The sequence below is a fragment of the Sminthopsis crassicaudata genome, chromosome 2, assembly GCF_048593235.1.
Source record: "Sminthopsis crassicaudata isolate SCR6 chromosome 2, ASM4859323v1, whole genome shotgun sequence".
NCBI classification, from domain to species: domain Eukaryota; kingdom Metazoa; phylum Chordata; class Mammalia; order Dasyuromorphia; family Dasyuridae; genus Sminthopsis; species Sminthopsis crassicaudata.
The window spans coordinates 411843694-411863767 of NC_133618.1; the positions used below are offsets into that span (position 1 = coordinate 411843694).

General features: G+C 34.4%; 1 pseudogene; it reads left to right on the plus strand.

The window, feature by feature from the left end:
- The first annotated feature begins 8074 nt into the window (after positions 1 to 8074).
- Positions 8075 to 20074, plus strand: part of LOC141552873 (calcineurin B homologous protein 1-like) — a 91616-nt pseudogene continuing 79616 nt past the window's right edge.

A 20074-nucleotide genomic window follows, 5' to 3' on the forward strand; every position in this document is an offset into this window, starting at 1 on the left:
AATTGCAAAGAAGGCTTAATTTATATTGCAAAGCTCAATTGTCCTACATTAGGGAAGGAAATTTACTCACTTGAAAGTTCTGTATATGATTCCATAGGGCCAATCCTTATCTCTCTCCATTTAATCTTTCTAGCAATACTATGATGTTGACTTATCAGGAAATCCTCCATACAGTTATAAGCCCAAATCCACTTTTCTATTGCTCCTACTTCTGTCCTCTGGGTTAAGAAACACAATTTGCCCAATTTGATTTCCATATGATAGCCCTTCATATCATTCAATGCAACTGCCATGTTCCCCTTTAAATCTTCTGTTTTCCAGATCAAATCTATCCAAGACTTTTTTTTTTTTTTTTTTTTTTTTTTTTTTTTTTTTTTTTTTAGGATAATCAGGGTTGAATGATTTGCACAGGGCCACACAAGTAATAAGTTTCTGAGCTCAGATTTGAATTCATGTCCTTCTGACTCCAGAGCTGGTATACCTTCAGCTATCTTCTTTTCTCCAGGATACTGAAAAAAACCAAAACAACAATTAGCATAATGCAGGGTCTTTAACTAACTTTATGTCATGCTTTTTTATAAGTTCTAGATTGATGATTTTTCCTAAAACAGTGCCTCTCAAATTAAATACAATACTGCAGATTTGGTCTATAAGTACAAAGAACAACTGGATTATAAACTTCCTAATTCTTGAAAATTTACTTCTTTAAGATGGATTTTCCTTTTTATTATTTTGGATTATTTTGAACTTTTGGACATTGGGGGAGGAGGCTATGGATTCATATTGAATTCACTGTAAAAACTTCCCCAAATATTTTTAGAAATGAAATATTTGGTCTGCTTTTTGCATCCTGAACATTTTGGGTTGACTTTTTGAACATGAATCTAATACTTTTTATTTATGAATTTTAAATTTTATCTTACTTAAGATTCAGGATATTTTTCTAGCTTTACAGAGAAGGCCTAAGAGTTCTTATCAAATCCAATCTAAATGTAACCTATTTCAAAGTAAAATAATAATAATACAATCATATGTTAATTGGCACAGAAAATAATAATAAAAGGAATAGGCAAGAAACCTAATTTCTATTTCTCCCGATACTTCTGGTGCAGTACTTTTATTTATTCTTTTCTCCTACTCTATATCACAGCTGCTGCTTCTATTTCTACTTTTCTATTCTTGTTATATATTTTCCCCCTTCTGCTTTGCCTTATTCTATTTCTCCTCTTTGCTTTTAGTTGAGACTAGTTTGTAGCTATAGTTATAATCAATCCTGTTCTAAATTAATATATGAGAATTGATCAGGTAACTCGATCCACACTGTAAGAGTGATGTACTGGGCTTTTGATGGAGAAAAGTCAGTCAGATAATTTCATATACTGAGACAACAAAAACATTAAGAATTGAAATAACTGAAAACCTCCATTATTTGAAATATTTTATAATTAGCTTTGAGAAGAATGTGATGAATCATATCAACCAGTTTATAAAAAAATCACATATCTGGCTATGTTCTTATAGCATTAATCAAGTAAATAAACAATGGATTCATCTACATTTTCTTGATTATTGGCTAAAGATCATTATCACTTTGTCCTAAAAAGTGAAACTGAGGCAATACAATTTTTTTTCCATTATTCAAAACTTTAGTCAATTCACTTTGTTGTATTTATTAAGAAAGGAAAACAGGACAGCACATTTGATGAAGATTTACAATTGCAACAATTGAAACCCCTTAAAAATTTTTGCTAAAATTTTCTTCAATTGTTAGGCTACTCCTAATTGGGCAGTACCTTTCCTCACCTAGTCTCTACAATGACTCTCTGACATCTCTGGATACACAAGAGAAGATAGTCAGTACCACACCAGATGAAGGTGGCAGTAGGCACACTTTATTAGTACAGCTCACGATGTCTCCCATGATGTCTCTCTCATGATGTTTCCCATCATCTCCCTCTTTCTCTCTCTCACTAGTCCCTTATAACTTCCCCCCAACCTTCCCCCCATTTCCCCCATGGTCACATGCCTCAGCAACACTCCTTCTAGAGGAGGGAAGTGCTCGCCCATTCTTGGCACATACGAAATGCATGACTTTTTGTGTCATAATTCACTTGCTGGAACACGTAGTGCTCACCTGTCAGCAGAATACATGTCCGGGTGCCTCAACCCAATTCTGGTTTATACTGTAGCCAAGGAAATGAAAAATAGGTGGGGTAGAAGGTTTCAGGGCCCAAAATCAGTGAATAATAAATTCACTTCACTGAATAAAAGCATTCCCTGCTTAACTCAATTAGCTGATGTTTTAGTGTGCTTTTCTAGTTCCATTTCAATCACTAGTATTGATAATAACAATCAATACTTATTTTTCTTAGGGTAGTTGGATGATTCGTGCAACTTCTGGAATCAAGATGACTTGAATTCAAACCAGTCTCAGACATTCACTAGTTGTATAACTCTGGTCAAGTCACTTAACCTCAATTTACCTTAATCAGCTGGAGAAGGAAATAGCAAATACAAAGAAAATATCACATTGGGCCATGAATGCAATTGTTGAGAAATAACTTTTTCCCACAGACCCAGTGGGACATTTACAACATCTCTCTCATTGTATTGTTATGAGCATAACAAAATTGTTGAACAAAATCTATGATAAGGAGTGAATACATTCAAAGAAGTTTTGTATCTGGTCTGTGTGTTATGTCAATATGTGATTTCATCACTGAAAGAAATAAGCTGGGGTTGTGATAAGCTGAGCATCCTCTGGGAATCACACAATTACCCACAGAAGAAGTTCCCTAAAAATCCTACCTCACAGAAGAGAGTATTGGCTGTTGCTATAGCAATGGGATGATGGAGGATACTTCTGCAGCACACTGCCCCCTTCCTGAATTAACTGCTCTATTTTGAGGTAATTTCCACCAATTCCCACTCCCTCGCCTCCACCACTCCCTGCTGAGCCCAATTCTTGCTTCTCTATGGGAAATGCTCAGCATAGTTTCACTGTGGTATAGTTGCCTCTGTCTTTCCAGCTTTTTAAGCAGATAAGAGAAGTGGAAAAAAGAAGTCAATAGATTCAGAGGAAGTCACATTAGACATGTATTGTGATAGGTTGGTGCTGATGTTGGTCTTAGAGGAGGAGAGATGACATTCTTGGCTTTAAACTGAACCACTGTCCTTTGAATCAGGACAGAGTGGTCATTGCCAGGGACAACTTAATAGAAATACTTCTCCATTTTCTGCCTTGATACAGATAAAACTGTATTATATTGGGCCACGAGAAAAAAAAAAAAAAAAAAATATATATATATATATATATATATATATATAATCTAAGCTACTGAAACACTCTTCCCAGATTCTATTGTTAAAGAGTCTTTTTCCAGAAGGAACAATTTCAAACTAACATTGGACAATGATTCACAAGAAGAAGGAAAGATATTGCTTTATTTTTCAGATGCTAGGAGAAATCTCATTTCCAGATTTGCTAGATGCCTTTTTCTCCCTTCACCTGGATTTTATGTTGGCGTTAGTGTCTTACTTTGGCTAAAACCAATTCTTTCAGTTAAGATGCTTAACACTAAAATTTTAATAAGAGCTCTCATTGTCATTTTCTTATTGGAGAAAATAGAGATATACTTCTTATTTATTGAAACAGTCTCTAATTTGACTCCTGGCTTCCAATCTTTGTTTTTTCCAATCTATATCATACACAGCAGCCAAAATAGTCTATCTTCTGTGACAAGGCTGACTATCAACTTCATAGCTCAGTATTCTTTAGTGGCTCCCTATTGTCTCTTGGGTAAAATTAAAAAAATAAAAAATAAAAAAAAATTAAAAAACCCTTTTCAGCTTTAGCTTTAAAACCTTTGCAATTTTTCATTGTCCTATTTTCCTCTGTTTACCGTTAATCACTGCCTTCTATAAACTTTCTATTTCAGCCAAACTGTCCTATTTACCATTCCCTGAGTTTGGCATTTCATTTCCTTTATATAGCTTTAAATGAGTTTCACACCTGGGCATCATGATCACCTACAGTTATCCTGATCTGTGTCTTGCCACTGGACACAAATTACTTCATAGGAAAAAAATAAGTTTGGTGATCTTGCAAAGCCCTCTATCACTCCAATCCAATTCACTTGCATGTCAAGGCATCATCTCCCTGATGTCATGGTCCTCTTCAAAAACAGAGGACAAGTAACAACAACTTTACACCTACAGATCACCTTCTTATGGTATCTATCATTATTCAAATCAAAGTTTATGTACCATGACCTTTGGAAAACCTTTCCTAATTCACTTAGTTATTATTAGTTCTTTCTCCACTATCTTGCATTACGTTTACAGAGGGTAAAAAGGTGGATTGGGTTGAAAATGTTTTGACAGTCACTGAATATACTTTTCCTCCCTTTAATTCTAAAAGTCATTTCCCTCAAAAACTGAATACCAGTGGGAAAGGTGTTCAAATGCATTTAAAAAACAAACAAACAAAAAAAAAACAAAAAACAAAACACTGTATTTTGGGTGGCTTGCTGCAGAGCAGAGGGAACGAAGCTATTGTATTCTACAGTAGAGCCTTGGGATTCTATTGTAGAATCTTCAGTTGAGCAATTTTTATGAGTGTTCTGTTATCTCTTTGAAGAAAAAAAAAGTGTTGGGAAAATTCTAATCCTTTTAAGTGGTCTCTTTTTGCTTACTCTTGTAATGTAAAACTCTGTTAGAGTGTTCTTGCAAATGAGATCTTTCTAGTTCATCACTAATGTCATGGCCAAAGGACATGAATGAGGGCCCAAAGTTATGTCAGTAGAAAATCAAGGGAAATAGAATGCAGAAAACAGAAACAGAAACTGTAATGCCCAAGAAACTGAGACAACTTAGAGACTGGAGAGTTTTTAATAATTTATTTGAAAAGGAGAGATTGTGCTGGGACCATGTTGCCCCCAATGCTGATGTTCAAAGCATCCAGCAACCAATGTGAGTTCTCAATGACATAAATATGCAGGTGGCTCAACTACAGGGGTAGACCCAGGCAGAGGCAGAATCAGAGCACTGAAAGTGGTAACAGGACTATCAATCTGGTTATGACAGGGTTGGGGGAGGCACGGGACATTCAGATTAATGGTGATTACAGAATGGGGAGAGGCACTGGACATTCTGATGATGTCTAAAACAGAAAGTCTTTCTCCTTATGTGGAAAATCATGATTAAGAGGGACAGGTGGTGTTGCAGTATTGAGCAGAACAATTAGTAACTGAAGCAGAACAATTCAGGGAAACTAAGTCAGGACCATTATTGGAACCTGAGTTAGGACAATAAAAGGGAACTGTGGCACAACAAAACCAACTTTTTGGCTTTTCTTGTGGTCGTTTAATTATAATGTTTTTTCTAGTCTTAGAAAGAAGCATGACTCAAAATGAGATGGATTAAAGTACTGGAAATAAATAACATTTTGCTGAAGGCAACCTCCCAGATTTCTATCAATCAATTATAGGAAAACTGGTCATAATTCTTATTTAGAGTCAAAAAGAATCTTAAAGATTATCCTCCCCCCACTTTGTAGGTAAGGAAACTGAGGCCTATATAGTTTTAACAATATACTCAAGATCAAAAGAAAATAAGCAGTGAAGCCAATTCCATTATTCTTTCTATTACCATAAAAGGACTTGATAGTAAGTATTTGCATATCTTAGATGTGCCAGGCACTATAATTGATGCTCAGGCAGACATAGAGGAGTATGAAAATTTTCCCTGCTTATGTTTGCAAAGATTGTGTGCTAAATTTGGGGAGATTATTCAGAAAAAAACTCAAAATAAATAATTAAATTTATTTTAAAATGCATAAATGTTGTCTATTGGCCCAGTTTCTTCATTTCTTTACATGTGTTTGTTCCTGCATAAAATGAGAGGAATGTACTAAAGTATCTTCCATATTTAAATGTATGAGTCTATTAAAAAATAAACTTTGATTCTTCCTATATACTTTATTTGACATCAAGAACATTTTGCATCATCTCATCATCACAACTTTTATAGCATAATATGGTATTTCTGCTTTTCCCTCTATCCTTTAATCTCTTTTATAGCTGAAGTGAATAGTCTAAACCTTGGCAAAATCCATTTTAATCAGCAGGAGTTTCTGTTTATTCTTGAGAAAAATCCTTAAGAATCCTGGGGAGAAAGCAAACAATTTGACAAAACAATAATAATGATAATTATGAAATCAATAATAGTAAATGCAATAATAATAAATACAACAACCAAATATTATATGATAATGTAAATGAACAGGTGGTTGATTTATTTCTATCTGAGCTAAAGTGATTCTATAAGGACAATAGCAATAATTTAATAACAATAGCAATCATTATTATCATACTGATGAAACTTTAAAAGATGATATTTGACTATAGTATATTTATCATTCTTGCTTTTTAAAAAAAGGAATTTAAGGTCCTTAAGGTCTGAGTTTGTTTTTCTTTTCAATCTGTGATTGATATAGAACTTATAGACTTATGTAATGTGTCTTGATTACAAATACAACAATCTATTTGTTCAAAAGGAAATTTTGGTCTCTTCATACTTATGTATTTTCCATGCCTCCATTTCCCCTAAAGAAAACTTTGTTTCCTTTGATCAAACTCATAAACCTCCAGCTCTACCTACTTCTTCGAGATAGCTGACTCTGACATGTTCATGTGACATTAAGCTCTACATTTCTTTTGGGCATGCTTAATTTCAACAAGGGACCAACAGGACAAGGATCAACAAGCATACTCTTCAGTCTCCAATATAAAGTATGCTGTTCATGTTGCCTGGCACTGGAAAATGAAATATCAATTATTACAAACACATTCTGGATACTTAAACTATTATTCATTCTCTGAGGTGGAATGGGAATTTGAGTTTTCTAAGGAAAGGAGGAAGTTGGCAGAAAAAAATTTCTTTAAAAAAAGAAATACTGCCTTTACATCTGCGATGCTTTATACTTTTAACTAATCCATTTTCTTTTTTAAAAAATTAAAAATTTAAAAGGCTATTTTACATTTCTCAGTGAGGTATACCTGACTATAATTGCCTAGAATTTTTTTGTACAGAAGCTTTAACAAATAGCCAAAATAAAATATTCTTTAGGGGAAAGTTCAATATAACTATCAGCAATAAATCTCCTTCAAAAATATATTATGTGTCCACACTACCAAGTACAATTTAATGTTATACATGTTTTAAGAAAGCCAAGCTTCCAGATACCAGATTGACTCATGGTATACTAAATGGTTCTGGATACCTTTTTTTTGCTATGATGAGAGATGAATTGTCAGATTAACTTCTCTATACCAACCAAAAAAGAACTCTGAGTTTGGAAATAATGCAGATTTAAACAGTTTGTTCTATTATTCTAAAATGGATTAGATAGGTACAAAAATTATGGCCATACCAAGAAGACAGAATAGCAGGTTGAAAGCATCCCTGCCTAAAACAATCTGTATGCTAGAACTTATTTCCTTTTTAGTAGCAGCAGGAAAAATTCTGCCAGTTTCTCTTATCAGGGGAAGGGAAGGGAAAATAATTTAGTAAATATCTATTATGTGTCATCTATTATGTGAAGAACTTTACAAATATAAATTAATACCATGAGCTAGGTGGCACCTGATTCCTGGAGGCAGAAAGTTCTGGATTCAAATCTATCCTTAGAAGCTAATTAATTGTTCTGAGCAAGACACTTCAACTTTGTCTGCCTCAATTTTTTCAACTCTAAAATAGAGGATAATAATAAGATTTTCCTTCCAGAGTTATTATGGCTAAAATGAGATAATTATTACAAAGTGCTTTTAGCACAGTGGATAAAAACATAGTTACAGCCCTTTTTGTAGTGTCAAGGAATGGGAAATTGAATGAATGCCCATCAGGGAATTCAGAATAAGTTATAGTATGTGAATGTAATGCAATATTATTATTCTACAAAAATGATGAGTGGGCTGATTTCCAGAAAAGAAAAAAGACAACATCAACTGATGCTAAGTGAAGTGAGCAGAAGCAAGAGAATATTGTACACAAGGTTATATGGTGATCAAATGTGATGGCGTTGGCTCTTTGCAATAAGGAGATAATTCAAGGAAATTCCATTAGACTTGTGATGGTAAGTGCCATCTCCATCCAGCAAGAAAACTATGGATACTGAATATGGATCAAAGCATAGTATTTTCATCTTAACTGTTGTTGTTTGTTTCCTTGTTTTTTTTTTTTTTTCTTTTCTTTTCTTTTTTATTTTTGATCTGATTTTTCTTGTGCATGATAAATATGGAAGAGTGTCCAGAAGATTTTTCAAAAGTGAATGTTGAAAACTATCTTTGTATGTATTTGGGAAAATAAAATACTATAATAATTTTTAAAAGAAAATGATATTACTTGAAAAGTAAAACAGGAGATAAAGATATCATCATTAAAAATCTCAATAAAAATAATTTGACCAATTATCAATGGTCCAAAATGTATCAAGCTGCAATGAGTGGGATTTTGTCTGATTCAAAGAGATATGATAGTAGATGACCAATACACTTTGCACCATGGAGACTCACCCATTGGATAGTCTTAGTTCATCCCAATATCTTTCTCATTCTAGACTGTATTAGAGCAGAAAAAGAAATGTTCCTGTAGTACTATTCAGAAGTAGATTCATGTCATCAAAATTAAAATATCCACATTGGGTACGAACAGCAACTATTAGTCTCTGTCTCTTAAAATAACTCATTTTTCTTTGTTTTCCCCATAACAATAACAACAGCAGCACATAAATACAATAAGCATCTTGTTTTCTCAAATGATTATCATTTATACCAAGAAGGTATGAAAGTAATCATCACACTTCTCCACCAATGTTTTATTTGAATTGCTTATGATACTATTTATGTTATATTGGATAATTTAATTCAGCTCCCTGTACTTCATTTTCCTCATTTATAAAATTAACAAGTTGGACTATTATGGCCCCTAGAATTCCTACCAGTTTCTGACTTCTAAGAAAGTAAAACTTGGTTGTATTTTTCAATACATTTCCTATTTGAGGCTAGGTTCTCTATCTAAGTATAGCATCACTGCATAAAATATGGAAATGAAATGTATTTAAAGTTAAAATGTATTATTATCAGTTTAAATGGAATAATTTAGCTATTTTGTGAATGCCTTCCTTTTACTAGAGCATTCAAATGTTGTATTTTTGTGGGTTCTCATTTTTTTTTATTTCAAAAGTATGTTTTGATGTTGTATTACTTGTTTTGTTTTGTTTTTACTTCCTTGAAGAAACTTCCTTTCTCTACTGTTTAAAATGAATAATAAACAGCAAATAGAAAAAGAACTTATTCTCATTTGTTTCTCAAAAAAATGATTAATCACTCAAAGCAGAGATGAAAAATATACTGAAAGAAAATGATGGGATTTTTATCTCATTTCCCCATCTTTTTATACTTTTATCTTTCTTTTTATCCTATCCCTCCTTACCCATCCTTTACTTCTCATCACTGCCTTCCTCCATGCATCCTCCTTTTTATCACTTCCTCCCCTACCACTTCTTTACCTTCCCTCCCTTTACTTTTCTATAGGGTAAAAATAGATTTCTCTATTCAGCTGTGTGCATATGTTATTACCTCTTTGAGTCAAATCTGATGAAAGCAATGTTCAAACAATGTTCATTCCCTTCCTTCTTTTCCTTTTTTGTAATATATTTTTATGCTCTTTTATTTCCCCCATTAACTAATCTTTTTTATCATCATATTAAAGTTAACTTTTTAATATCATCTTTCTAAGTAAACTCCTTTTAACTTCTTTAATAGAAATACAGTTCTTAAGAGTTACAAATATCACAAAGTTAAACATAATCCTGTGTTAGGATTCTTAGGAGCTACTAAGACAGTGGAACTGATAGAGACAATAATTACTTAATTTAGCCTGGTTCAGTATGATTGATCTGATCCTACAAGGAGATGATATGAGACAGAGCTTGAAACAAGGTACTAAGTGGAATTGAGGAGACAGTAGTTAAATCCAATTTAGCATTGACTTAATCCTACAACAAATAATGGTTTCCTAGTGATATAATGATTGATGTGTACTCAGTATACAGCATATAAACAAGAAGCTTTCAGGCCCAGACACACAAGCCCACTATAGGACAAGCCTACTAGAGCACAAGCCAACTCTCGGAGGTGGAAACAGATTCATTCCATTTTCCACCTTTGTGCTTGCTGGAAGTTAAAGTACAAATCTTTGGATTCGGAGGCATTCGGAGGGAGCTAGAGACACAAGCTGGCAGAGGCAAAGGACTAGAGGCAAGATCTGGAAGGCCTCCAGAAAACTAGCCAAGCCCCAAGTGAAGGAGATAAGACTTTAAAGGATACAATAAAGGATTTGGACTTTACATCCTGGATGCATTTGAGATGATTATTAATCTGAACTGAAACCAAGGCTGCTTCCAGAAGCACCCCCTCCCAAGAAACCTGCTCCCAGAGTACATTATATTATAAAGAACATTTCATTCAGTGGATAAAGTCTCTGAACTTGATTTCAGTGGAAAAGTCTCCTTGACACAGAAATTAAGGTGAGTACAACAAGAAAACTTTGTTAAAGATCTAAAATAGTATTTCAACTAAAATGGGACAAATGTTTAGAAAACAGCTTTCTTTTCTGATTCAAAGAAAATGTGTAGAGAGCATTGTCAGACTTATGAAAAGCCAAGGTTTGATTATAATTTGGGAGCAGATCACTGAACTTTTAGAAACTGTGCCATACACATTTCCTTGCTTCTCTATGGAAAAAGAATTGGATCTAGAGGAGTAGAAATTAGTAGGAGAGCAACTATGTCAATTCTACAATGGAAATAGACCTGATTCAATTGCCAAAGACACACGTATTACATATAATTTAATACAACTGGCTTTAGGAAATTATATGTTATAGAATAAGGAAAAAGACAAAAGAGCAGGAGGGGGAGAATCTAAATAAACTAGGTGAAAAGGATGAATAATCAGATAAGAATGGAGTTAAGTACAATTTTGAGTGTGCTACTTCACAGCCGGAGAAATTAGGTCATTCCACATCCCCTGACCTACTTCCCTCAATTAACCCTTCATGGGTGGAGGAAGAACTAGGAGGGGAAGGGGCAGTGACAGTCAGCATTACCTATGAAGCAGCCTATGACAAGATTACAAAAACATTGGTTAAGGCAAAAAATGATGGACAGGATATATCTGATTTAAAAATAAGTGCATACCCTGTGATTGAAGAGCTTGACCTTTCAGGTAAACCAAGGAGAAGATACACTCCTTTTGATCTGGGGAAAAAAAAAAAATTAAGGATTTGAAAAAAGGTTGCACTCTTTATGAGGCTACGTCATCTTATGTTAAGATATTACTAATAATTTGACTTATGAAATCCTAACCTCCAGTGATTGGAAATTCATAGCAAGGGCATGTTTAGAACCTAGATAAAACTTGTTGTGGTTTTTGGAGTATCATGTAGGATTCAAGCCCAACACAATGAGCAAACTGGAGATAATATACAAGTCACCTTTGACCAACTAGCTGGTGAAGGTCAGTATGTAGAGAATTCAACACAGATTAATTACCCCACAACAGCTTATGAATAGATTGCCACTGCTGCTATATAGGCTTGGGATTCCTCCCAGGGAAAGATGAAGGTAAAGCCTTTACAAAAATAGAGCAAGGTCCTCCCAATGAACCTTTTGTGGATTTTGTGGGATGTTTGCAAACAGCTGTCACAAGAACCACTGGAAAAAATGCAGCTATAGAAATAATGATCAAACATCTGACTAAGGAAAATGCTAATGAGATTTGCAAAATAATTATATGGGGACTACACAAAGATGCTCCTTTAGAGGAGATCATAAGATGATATGCCACAGTGGGCACAAGTATTTATTATACCCAGACTATGATGAACATGGGAAGACAGGGTCCCTCTTGGCAAGGAACTTCTGGAGAAAATTGTTGATGTTTTTAGAAAATAGGACATCTTAGAGCTCAATGTAGATATAGAGATAGAGTGAGAGGACAGGGTGAAAGAATAAAACCCAAAACCCTATATCCAAAATGCCACAAGGGTTTCCACTGGACCTCAGAATGTAGATTGACCCAGGGAAATGAGAGGCAGGGCTCAGCTCCAAGATATCATACAAAAGATAGGTGGGGCATGATGGTAGCTGAGTTTACACCCAGAGAGTCTTTAGAAGGTCAGGACTCTGATGTGATCTATCAGCCAAAAAGCAATCAGATGGCAGAAAGGGATTACAACTGGGGAGAATACAGGCTTTTTAAACCAACAGAGCAATGTCCAGTGCAAACAGCTCCAATGTAATTGCCAGATGATGAGGAGAAATTTAGAAAACAGTAAATAGAAGGGATTAGATAGATAAACTGCCTGGGAGAGAGGATTTGCTTGTATTACTACAGATGGAGAAGGAAACAGATGGGTGGCAATGAGCACCTGAGAGAGACAGAAAAAGAGAAAAATCTCAAAACAAAGAAGATCTAAAAAAACATCTGACACTGAAAGAGTATGGCTGATAATGAGACTTGCAGGAGCTGAGAACCAGCAGGAATCATTGGATTTCTTGAAATGAAAAATTGTTGATGAGACTATTGCAGGACTTCAAAACTTGCAGGAATTATTGGATTCCTGGCACATGAACTAATGGACAATAGATTCCTTTTGGACTACTTCTAGGACTTATGGACATGTATAATTTCTCATGTTGATTCATGTTGTTACATCACTACTAGCCTGTGTTATGTTACTATGTAATGCTTATGTAATTTATGTTATTATGTGTAATACCTCCCATATTGATGTATTTATGTATACTTGTTTTAAGAGTGAGCCCCTTCAGAAACCTGCTAATCTGATTTGATTTCCCATTTCCTCTGGTGTTTTCATCTCCCTTCCTGAGATGCCCGGGAGGGTATGATCAACTCTTTTTATGGTGTTTTCACTCCTTTTTTGAGTAGTCAGGGAAGGTGTGATCACCTTCTTTTTGGGGGGGTTCTCACCTCCTTGAGAAGTCAGAGAGGTAATGACCACCTATGTCCAAAATCAAAAGAAAGTGGGAGATGTTAGGATTCTTACAAGGTGCTAAGTGACTGGAATTGATAGAGACAATAATTATCTAATTTAGTATGGTACTTAACAGTTCTCCAGTTCAGTAATATACTTAGTACTTACTAGAATTCCAGAAGATTCACACCTTTAAGAAAGCATATATAAGCTAGGAGCCTCAACCAGGATTGACTCTGGGAGATTCACAAGCCAGAGAAGGCAGTATAAAGTCTTATAACCAAGGAGAGAGATAGGCCTCTAAGAAAGCTAACCAGGTCAAAGGAAGGAGACAAGACTTAGAAAGAGAAAATAACTCCTGGCTGCATTCAGGGTGATTATATTGAATTGAAACTAAAGCTGCCTCCAAAAGCTCCCCAAGAAACATGCTCCCAGAGAACATTACACTTTAGAGAAGAATATTACAATCCTGAATGGGAAAAAAAAATGAGCATTGAAGGAATTGTCAGATTTTCAAGAATTTGTTGCAAAAAGACTTGAACTTTATAGAAAATTTGACATATAAGATCCAAGAGAAGTATAAAGTAAACATCAAAGCATAGTTACAAGAGACTCAGTGAGGAAGAATTTATTATAATTTGTATGTAGAAATGTAAACCATATGCCTAAGATTACCATTAATAATTGGATAGTTCTAAAGAAAAATACAGATAGAGCTGAATATGATGTGATTCTATAAAGCAAAGCCATGTAAGAAAAGGAAAAAAAAATACTATACAAATGAGGTGCAAGAGCAAGAAATGACACAGAAATTAGATGGGAGAAAAGGGCTGGTGGATTTGGAATCCTACTCACATCTGGATTGGATTAAAGAGGGAACAATACATATATATCTAAAAGGGTATAAAAATCTAAATTTATAAAGAAATAAGAAGGATGGGAATAGGATAAGGTCTCTGTAGAAGGGTGAGTAGATTAACAAGAATGTGGTAAGGCATGTAGATGAATGAGAACAGGATAAAGAAGGTGGGGGGATTGAAGAAATTAAGGGAGAATCCTTAGAAGCAGGGTGCAATTAAATAATTGTAAGGTAAAATAGATAGAAGTAACAGCAGAGAAGTCAGAAGGGATGAGAAATAAAAGATATACAAAAATATATTAATAATGATCTGAATTGGAATTTAGTAGTGTTGTGTCACAGTTCTCTTTTAATGTACTGACCCAGTTTCCCTAATTGTCCTATTCAGTTACTTTGCCTCATGTTATAATCACTCCCTCTTAATGTTAAGATAAAGGTCTTATATCTTAGACCTTAGGCTACAGTCACTCCCTCTTAATATTTGATGGGATAAAGGTCTTTATTAATTTTAGGCATCATTTAAAATATCAGGAGTCTCTCCAGTACCTCCCTCCATTATGCCTGCCGCCATTATGTCATCCTCATCCTAGGGGCTTCCCCACATTATTAGGTCATCCCCATCCAGGTACATCCCCCATTATGTCATTGTTCTCTTGTTTACCCTATAAAAAAATCCTGTATCCAAAATTCCTTGCTGGATTCTTTGAGATGATAGTCTCATTCAGTGTTGGGACCAACAATGGATACATTTGGTCCCAATAAATCTCTCTATTTAATAAATTCTGTTTTGAACACTCTCTAATCTCTATCTTGCTCAATTTCTATGGCATTACGCTACAAAAGTTACAAGTATCATCTTCCCATGTAGGGATATAAACAGTTTAACCTCATTGAATAGCATATTGGTGATATTCTTGGGTTATTTCTTTTTTGTTTACTTTTTATGCTTTTTTTGAGTTTTGAATTTTTTTTTCCTTTTTTTTTAATTTTTTATTATATATATATTTTTTATAATATTATCCCTTGTATTCATTTTTCCAAATTACCCCCCCCCTCTATTCCCTCCCCCCGATGACAGGCAATCCCATACATTTTACATGTGTTACAATATAGTCTAGGTACAATACATGTGTGTGAATATCATTTTCTTGTTGCACAATAAACATTAGATTCCGAAGGTACATGCAACCTGGGCAGACAGATATTAATGCTAACAATTTACATTCACTTCCCACTGTTTCTTCTCTGGGTGTAGCTACCTCTGTCCATCATTGATCAACTAGAAGTGAGTTGAATCTTCTTTATGTTGAAGATTCCCACTTCCATCAGAATACATCCTCATACAGTATTGTTGTTGAAGTGTACAGTGATCTTCTGGTTCTGCTCATTTCACTCAGCATCAGTTGATTTAAGTCTCTCCAGGCCTCTCTGTATTCCTCCTGCTGGTCATTTCTTACAGAGCAATAACATTCCATAACCTTCATATACCACAATTTACCCAACCATTCTCCAACTGATGGACATCCATTCATCTTCCAGTTTCTAGCTACAACAAAAAGAGCTGCCACAAACATTTTGGCACATATATGTCTCTTTCCGCTCTTTAGTATTTCTTTGGGATATAATCCCAGTAGTAGCGCTGCTGGGTCAAAGGGTATGCACAGTTTGATAACTTTTTGGGCATAATTCCAGATTGCTCTCCAGAATGGCTGGATTCTTTCGCAACTCCACCAGCAATGTATTAGTGTCCCAATTTCCCCACATCCCCTCCAACATTTGTCATTATTTGTTCCTGTCATCTTAGCCAATCTGACAGGTGTGTAGTGGTATCTCAGAGTTGTCTTAATTTGCATTTCTCTGATCAGTAGTGATTTGGAACACTCTTTCATGTGAGTGGATATAGTTTCAATTTCTTCCTCTGAGAATTGTCTGTTCATATCCTTTGACCATTTATCAATTGGAGAATGGTTCGGTTTCTTATAAATTATGGTCAGTTCTCTATATATTTTGGAAATGAGACCTTTGTCAGAACTTTTGTTTTTAAAAATATTTTCCCAATTTGTTACTTCCCTTCTAATCTTGTTTGCATTAGTATTATTTGTACAGAAACTTTTTAGTTTGATGTAATCAAAATCTTCTATTTTGTGATCAATAATGATCTCTAGTTCTCCTCTGGTCATAAATTCCTTCCTCCTCCACAAGTCTGAGAGGTAGATTATCCTCTGTTCCTCTAATCTATTTATTCTCTCCCTCTTTATGCCTAAATCATGGATCCATTTTGATCTTGGTATATGGTGTTAAGTGTGGATCCATATCTAATTTCTGCCATACTAATTTCCAGTTTTCCCAACAGTTTTTTCCGAATAATGAATTTTTATCTCTAATGTTGGAATCTTTGGGTTTGTCAAAGATTAGATTGCTATAGATGTACCCTTTTTTGTCCTTTGTATCTAATCTGTTCCACTGATCTACCGGTCTATTTCTTAGCCAATACCAAATGGTTTTGGTGACTGCTGCTATATAATATAGCTTTAGATCAGGTACACTTAGACCACCTTCCTCTGAGTTTTTTTTCATTAGTTCCCTTGCAATTCTCGACCTTTTATTCTTCCATATGAATTTTGTTGTTATTTTTTCTAGGTCATTGAAATAGTTTCTTGGGAGTCTGATTGGTATAGCACTAAATAAATAGATTAGTTTGGGGAGTATTGTCATCTTTATTATATTCGCTCGGCCTATCCAAGAGCATTGAATGTCTTTCCAATTATTTAAATCTGATTTTATTTTTGTGGCAAGTGTTTTGTAATTTTTCTCATATAATTCCTGACTTTTCTTTGGTAGATGGATTCCCAAATATTTTATACTCTCAACATTTGTTTGGAATGGAATTTCTCTTTGTATCTCTTGCTGTTGCATTTTGTTAGTGATATATAAAAATGCCGAGGATTTATGTGGATTTATTTTGTATCCTGGCACTTTGCTGAAATTTTGAATTATTTCTAGTAGCTTTTTAGCAGAGTCTTTGGGGTTCTCTAAGTATACCATCATGTCATCTGCAAAAAGTGATAGTTTAATTTCCTCATTTCCTATTCTAATTCCTTGAATCTCTTTCTCGGCTCTTATTGCCGAGGCTAGCGTTTCTAGTACTATATTGAATAGTAATGGTGATAGTGGGCAACCTTGTTTCACTCCTGATCTTACTGGGAAAGGTTCAGTTTATTTCTATTGCATATTATGCTTACTGAAGGTCTTAAATATATGCTCCTGATTATTCTAAGGAATAGTCCATTTATTCCTATACTCTCAAGAGTTTTTAGTAGGAATGGATGTTGGATTTCGTCAAATGCTTTTTCTGCATCTATTGAGATGATCATATGGTTCTTATTAATTTGATTATTAATGTGGTCAATTATATTAATAGTTTTCCTAATATTAAACCAGCCCTGCATTCCTGGAATAAATCCTACTTGATCATAGTGTATTATCTTGGAGATGATTTTCTGAAGTCTTTTTGCTAATATCTTATTTAAGATTTTAGCATCAATATTCATTAAGGAGATTGGTCTATAATTTTCTTTCTCAGTTTTCGATCTACCTGGTTTAGGTATCAGTACCATATCTGTGTCATAAAAGGAGTTTGGTAGGACTCCTTCATCCCCTATTTTTTCAAATAATTTATATAACATTGGGGCTAATTGTTCTTTAAATGTTTGGTAGAATTCACATGTGAATCCATCTGGCCCTGGGGATTTTTTCCTGGGGAGTTGATTAATAGCTTGTTCTATTTCTTTTTCTGAAATGGGACTATTTAAGCAATTTATCTCCTCCTCTGTTAATCTAGGGAGCCTATATTTTTGGAGGAAGTCATCCATTTCACTTAAGTTATCAAATTTATTGGCATAAAGTTGGGCAAAGTAACTCCTTATTATTTCTCTAATTTCCTCTTCATTGGTGGAAAGATCCCCCTTTTCATTTGTAAGACTATCAATTTGATTTTCCTCTTTCTTTTTTTTGATCAAATTTACCAAAGATTTATCTATTTTATTGGCTTTTTCATAAAACCAACTCTTGGTTTTATTTATTAATTCAATAGTTTTTTTACTTTCAATTTTATTGATTTCTCCTTTTAATTTTTGTATTTCAAGTTTAATTTTTGGTTGGGGGTTTATAATTTGGTCTTTTTCTAGCCTTTTAAGTTGTAAGCCCAATTCGTTAATCTTCTCTTTCTCAATTTTCTTCAAATAAGCCTCTAAAGATATAAAATTTCCCCTTATTACTGCTTTAGCTGCATCCCAAAGATTTTGATATGATGTCTCATCATTGTCATTATCTTGGGTGAAATTGTTAATTGTTTCTATAATTTGCTCTTTCACCCAGTCATTCTTTAAGATGAGATTATTCAGTTTCCAATTACTTTTTGGTCTATTTACCCCTAACTTTTTACTGAATGTAGCTTTTATCGCATTGTGATCTGAGAAGAAGGCATTTATTATTTCTGCCTTCCTACATTTAATTTTGAGATCTTTATGTCCTAATATATGGTCTATTTTTGTATAGGATCCATGAACTGCTGAGAAGAAAGTATATTCCTTTCTATTGCCATTCAGTTTTCTCCAAAGGTCTATCATACATAGTTTTTCTAATGTTCTATTTACTTTTTTAATTTCTTTCTTGTTTGTTTTGTGGTTTGATTTGTCTAAATCTGAGAGTGCAAGGTTGAGATCTCCCACTATTATAGTTTTACTGTCTATTTCTTCTTGCAATTCTCTTAACTTTTCCTTTAGAAAGTTAGATGCTATACCACTTGGTGCATATATGTTTAGTATTGATATGGCTTCATTATTTATGCTACCTTTCAGCAGGATATAGTTTCCTTCCTTATCTTTTTTAACGAGATCTACTTCTGCTTTTGCTTGATCTGAGATAAGGATAGCTACCCCTGCTTTTTTGGCTTTACCTGAAGCATAATAGGCTCTGTTCCAACCTTTTACCTTTACTCTGTATGTATCTCCCTGCTTTAAGTGTGTTTCCTGTAGGCAACATATTGTAGGGTTCTGCTTTTTGATCCAATCTGCTATCCGTCTCTGTTTGATGGGATCGTTCATCCCATTTACATTTACAGTTAAAATTACTAATTCTGTATTTCCTGCCATCATATTATCCCCAGATTATGCTTTTTCCCTTAACCCCCTGGATCCCCCTCCCCGATATTTAATTTACAGACCCCCCTTGTGACGCGCAACCCTCCCTCTTTTTTTTTTTTTTTTTTTTTTTTTAGGATCCCTCCCCCCTCCCTCCAAGTCCCTTCACTTATTCTCCTTTTCCTTTTCCCTTTTTCTCTCCCCCCTTTTAATGAGGTGAGAGAAAATTCTCTGAAAAACAAATATGTTAATTATTTACTCTTTGAGCCTCTCCTGATGAGAGTAAGATTCACACAATGATTCTCCCCCTCACTAAGTTCCCTCAGATATGGTGTATTTTCTATGCTTCTTCCTGGGATGTAGTTTCCCTCTTTTTATCATTCCTTCCCCTTTTTCTGAACCGACCTCCTTTCCTTTACTCCACCCCCTTTTTTTTTCTTTTTTTATCAGTAAAATCAAATTATCCTTGAGTACTTTTTATATACCCACAACAGAGTTACAGTTCTCAAGGGTTCTGTGTACCTTTTTCTGTTTCTCTTCAGTCTTGTGGATGTAGATCAAATTTTTTTGTTTAAGTCTGGTTTTTTTCTTAGAAACATATAGAATTCCTCTGTTTCATTGAATGACCATCTTCTTACATGGAAAAAGATGCTAAACTTAGCTGGGTAGTTCATTCTTGGTTGCAGTCCTTGATCTTTTGCCTTATGGAATATCAGGTTCCAGGTCCTTCTGTCTTTTAATGTGGAGGCAGCCAGATCTTGAGTGACCTTTATTGTGGCACCTTGGTATTTAAATTGTTTTTTCCTAGATGCTTGCAGGATTTTCTCCTTTGTGTGGTAATTCTGCAGCTTAGCCACTATATTCCGTGGTGTTCTTTTTTTAGGGTCTATTTCAGAAGGAGTTCGATGAATTCTTTCCACATCTATTTTCCCTTCTGTTTCTTTTATCTCTGGACAGTTCTCTTTGATAATTTCCTGTAAAATAGAATCTAGGCTCATTTTTTGGTCATAGTTTT